The following is a 5,399-nucleotide window of genomic DNA, read 5'->3' as shown; positions in this document are numbered from 1 at the left end:
CCCTCCTCCTGGGCTGGGACGCCCCAAGTCCCCTCCGGGGAGCCCGTGCTCCGGAGCCGAGGCGCGTGGGGAGCCTGGCCCGGCCCGCCGCTCCTCCTCCTCGTACTCTGGCGCGGCCAGGCACCGCCTCGGGGGCGCCGAGGGCCGCTCGCTCTGGGCTCGGGCGCGCCCGCCCCACATGCAGCTTAGGGCGGCGCCCCAGCCCCAGCGAGCCCCGGGCGGGACAGAGGGGTCCGGGAGGAGACTGCCGTCAGTCCCGCGCCATCACCGGTCCCGGCTGCCGGACGCGCGGCCGGAGGGCGGTGGTCAAACGGTCGAGGGGCCTGTGGCGCCGCCGCGGCGCGCACCAGGAGGTGCAGCCGGAGCGCTGACCAGCCGCAGGGCCCCGGGGGGAGAGGCCGAAGCGGGCGACCTCCTTCTCCCCGCGCTTCACCTAGAGCCCTCCTCGCCGCCCCTCACCCCACCCCTTTGGTGCACACCTCCCCACACGTACACACGCGCGCAGGCACCCGCGCGCACACACACACACACGCACACCCTGAGTGGGTGTGATCTAGGAGCTGAGATGCACTCTCTCGCCCAGAGTTCACACTCGGCCTCAACAAAACCCTCAAAGCAGGCAGGCACCCCTTTGGTCTCCGCATTCAGTAGAACTTCCTACAAAACTAAACACTCAGCTCTGGAATTAGAAAACGCTGGCTATTTAGGATGTCGAGTTCAGAGAAATAATGCTAAGGATTATGAATTCTAAATGCTGTATATTACACCTCTGTTATTCTGCCTATTGGAGTAGGAAGAATCTTTGAAATCCATAAATAATCGAAAAAGTACTTTCGATCTACTCCTCCAACTGTAATCCTTACAAGAGTTGATAACTAATTTAAGATTTGTCCCTTTTTCTTCCCCTACAGAAGTGAGAAGTTTTTTGTTTTATTTTTTAACCCTTTTCAGTATTCCAAAATGGAGAGCACAAGGTGGAAAAATGTCCAGGCCTAATTAATAAACTGGATCATTAGTGGAAATCATGGGCAGTTTCATTAGCATAACCATATTTATCCTCAAAACTGTTTCCAAAACAACAATTATACTTGAGCCAGGACTTAATTATGTGTTGATCTATCTTTATTTTACAGGAAGTATTACTCACCCAGACACTGGTGTGTTTTAGTTCCCCAAAGCCAATGAAAACATTTTTGGGAAGCCAGCCCTTGTTTTTTTTCTCCTGAGAGGGAATTCAATTTACACATTCATGTAATAGCACGGAGCTGTAAAGTGTGTAGAATTTTATTTTTTAATCTAGAATTTGTTATTGGGTTGTTCTAAAATATTTTCCAAATCAGATGCAAATGATACAAACTAAGAAAGCATATATGTGTGTCTGATGCTCAGTTGCAAGCGAAGGTATGAATTCGATGTCTAAACGCCATGTCATCTATCGGTCTGACCCGAGAATGGAAAATTCTTATTTTGAAGATTAAATGCTATTCGAGGATTCTTTTTTGTCTCAGCTAGGTGATTTCCTGGTAACTGCTATTTTCTCCAAATGATACTTGAAGTGCTTATTGTTTTAAAGACAGAAACAAGAAACCTACTTTTGTGTGCCTTTTGAGTGTGCCAACTGATGGCCAAGCCACTATTATTTCCAGAGATATAAAAGTAATCTGCGTTTTCCAGGTGACAACAGGCTAAAACCAGAGTAGCAGTAATGGATGCCAAAAAGTATATTCCCACAGCGTCTATTGGAATAAAACCCCTCAAAGTCCTCTTACAGTTTTGGGAACCCCTCCTCACACACATTTTTCACTCGTATTCTGAGAACTTGTTCTTCCAGTGTTTACCATTTTATTCCTTATCCCTTAGGTTCCAGCTTACTGGAAGTGGCTGTTCTCTACACTAAACCCATTAGAAGTCCCTGCTGGGACACCTGATGGCCGCCCATATCTCTGCTGCTTAAAACTGCAGCCATTTATTCTTCCCTACAGAATTCATCGGACCTTTGTGAAAAATAGAATAAGATGTGGTTCCCTATTTCCACCCTCTAGTTCGGCCCAAACTTGCCTGAATCCTTGACCCACCACCCCTGGCATCCAATCTAGCGCTCATGGGACTCCAGCAGCATGGAAATGAATTAAATTGAAAAGTTAACATGGTGGTTCCACCAGGAATTTTCTCTGAAGTGCATGAAGCACCAGTAATGATTGTGCCGATAGGATTAATTTTTTTAAAGAAGGATTGGTTGAAAATATTTTATTAACTCATATTTATTATTTTAGCAAAAATTCCATTTATGTACCACAAGCTTAATATTCTCTAAACTCAAACCATCTGCTCCGTCTCAGGTTGTATACAACTGTTGATACAACGTAGGCACTATCACTAATATCCTGCTCCTACATCAAAGCCTCAAAATGTCCCAATCTGCAGTGAATTGCGTACCTTCCCTAAAATCCAGACTTCAGTATCAGAAAGCTATGTCAGTTTTAGAATGCTGTTTTTTCTATTATTGCCTTTCTTATTCTGGCATTAAAACATGACTTGGTTTTGGCTCCCTTGAATTTTTTTTATCATTTTTATTAATGCATAATATTTGAACATATTTGTGGGATATACATGATACTTTGATATAGGTGTATGATGTGTAATGATCAAATAAAGGTACACAGGAATTCATCACCTTGAACAGTTATTATTTCTTTGCATTGGAAACATTTCAAATATTCTTTTCTAGCTATTTTGAAATATACAGTATATAGCTATAGTCAGCCTACTGTGCTATTGAACACGAACTTAGTCCTTCTATCTAACTATATGTTTGTATACATATAACCAACTTCTCTTCATCTGCCCCTATGTTTCCAGCCTCTGGGAACTATCATTCTCCTCTCTACTTTCATGAGATCAACTTTTTAAACTCCCATATATCAAGAACATGTGATATTTGTCTTTCTGCGCCTGCCTTATTTCATTTAACATAATGATCTCCAGTGCCATCTATGTTGCTGTAAATGACAAAATTTCATTTTTATGGCTAAATAGTATTTTATTGAATATACATACCATATTTTCTTTATCCATTCATCTGTTGATAGACACTTAGTTTGATTCCATATCAACCTATTGTGAATAGTGCTGTAATAAATATAGGAGTGCAGATGTCACTTTGATTTATTTCCTTTCCTGCTACTGGATAAATACCCAGTAATGAGATTTCTGGATCATATGGTAGTTCTATTTTTAGTTTTTTGAGAAACTTCCATATTATTTTCTATAATGGCTGTACATATTTACGTTCCCATCAAGAGTGTATAAAACTTCCTTCTTCTATGCATCCTGGCCACCATTTGTTATTTTTTGTCTTTTTGATAATAGTCATTCTAACTGCGGTAAGATGATATTTCATTGTGGTTTTGATTTGCATTTCTCTGATGATTGATGATGCTGGGCATTTAAAAAATCAACTTGTTAGCCATTTGTATGACTTCTTTTGTGAAAGAAAGTCTGTATAAAAGAAAGTCTTTTAAGTTGATTTGTGTGATCAACTGTGTGAGTGATATGTGTCTAGTTTCATTCTTCTGCATATGGATTTCCAGTTTTCTCAGCATCATTTATTGAAGAGAATGTCTTTTCCCCAATCTTTATTCTTGGCACCTTTATTGGAAATTAGTTGGCCATAAATATGTGGACTTAATAATATTTCTGGGTTCTCTATTCTGTTTCATTGGTCTATGAGTCTGTCTGTTTTTATACAGACTTTCTTTTATACAAACAAGAAATGTCTATTAATTTCCTTTGCCCAATTTTTAGTGCAATTATTACATACATTATACTGCTGAGTTTTTTGAGTTCCTTGTATATTCTGGATATTAGTCCCTTGTGGGATGACTAGTTTGCAAATATTTCCTCCCATTCTGCAGTTTGTGTCTTTGCTCTCTTGATTGTTTCCTTTGCTGTGTAGAAGTGTTTTAGTTTGCTGTAATCCCATTTGTCTATTTTCCCCTTTGTTGCCTGTGTTTTTGCAGTCTTAGTCATGAAATTATTGCCTAGACCAATCTCCTAGAGCATTTCCCTTGTGGCTTCTTGTAGTAGTTTTATAATTTCAGGATTTGCATTTGTATTTAATCCTTTTTGAGGTGATTTTTGTAGATAGTGAGTGGTAGGGACCTAGTTTTATTATTCTGTATATGAATTTTCAGTTTTCTCAGCACCATTTATTAAAGAGGGTGTCCTTTCCACAGTGTTTATGTTTAGTGCCTTTGTTGAAAACCCAGTTGGCTGTAAATATGCGGACTTATTTCTGGATTTCTATTCTGCTTCATTGGTCTAGAGTCTGTGTTTATAACACTACCATGCTGCTTTGTTTACTATGGCATTGTAATATAATTTGAAGTCAGGTAGTGTGATGCTTTCAGCTTTGTTCTTTTTGCTCAGCATTGCTTTGGATACTTGGGCTCTTTTTTATTGCATTTGAACTTTATATTTTTTCCTTTATTTCCATGAAAAACGACATTGGTATTTTGATAGAGATTGCATTAAATTTGTAGATTGCTTTAGGTAATACCGTCATTTTAACGATGTTCTTCTCCTTATCCATGAGCATCGGATGTCTGTCCATTTCTGTCCTCTTCAGTTTTTCATCAGTGTTTCACAGATATTTTTCTAGAGATCTTTTACCTTCTTGGTTAAATGTATTCATAGGTATTTTATTTATTTATTTATTTTTAAATATTGCAAATAGGATTATCTTCTTGATTTCTTTCTCAGCTAGTTCATTATTGTTGTACAGAAGTGCTACTGATTTGTATATGTTGGTTTTGTACTCTATAACTTTGCTGAATTTATCTATCATAACTAGGAGTTTCTTTGATGCCTTTGCTCACCTCTTCTCCTTCAGGAACACCCAAAATTTGAATATTTGGTCACTTTTTTGTCCCATACGTTATGTAGGCTTTGTTCATTCTTTTTTATTCTTTTTTGTTTTTCGTCTGATGGTATTATCGCAAAAGGCGTCTTCAAGTTCAGAAATGTTTTCTGCTTGACTTAGTGGATTTTGAAGCTCTACATTGTATTTCTTATTTCATTCATTGACTTACTCAGTTTTAGGATTTCTGTTGGTCATTTTCTGTGATATCTCTTTGTTGAGTATTTCATTCAGATCATGAAGTGTGTTTTTCTGATTTGTGTTTTTTAATCTATGTTCTTTTGTATCTCACCAAGCTTCTTTAATTTCATTATTTTGAATTCTTTTTCAGTCAATTGATTTCTTTTTTGTTGGAATCTGTTGCTGGAGAATTATTGTGTTCCTTTGGAGGTGTCATATGTCCTTGTCTTTTCATGTTTCCTGTGTCCTTGCACATGTCATGTAACAGTCACTTCTTAATATTTTGGATTGGCTTTTGTAA

This window comes from Rhinopithecus bieti, unplaced genomic scaffold (genome assembly GCF_001698545.2).
Source record: "Rhinopithecus bieti isolate Rb0 unplaced genomic scaffold, ASM169854v2 scaffold_83314, whole genome shotgun sequence".
Classification (NCBI taxonomy): Eukaryota; Metazoa; Chordata; class Mammalia; order Primates; family Cercopithecidae; genus Rhinopithecus; species Rhinopithecus bieti.
Note: the sequence above shows the minus strand (reverse complement) of the source record.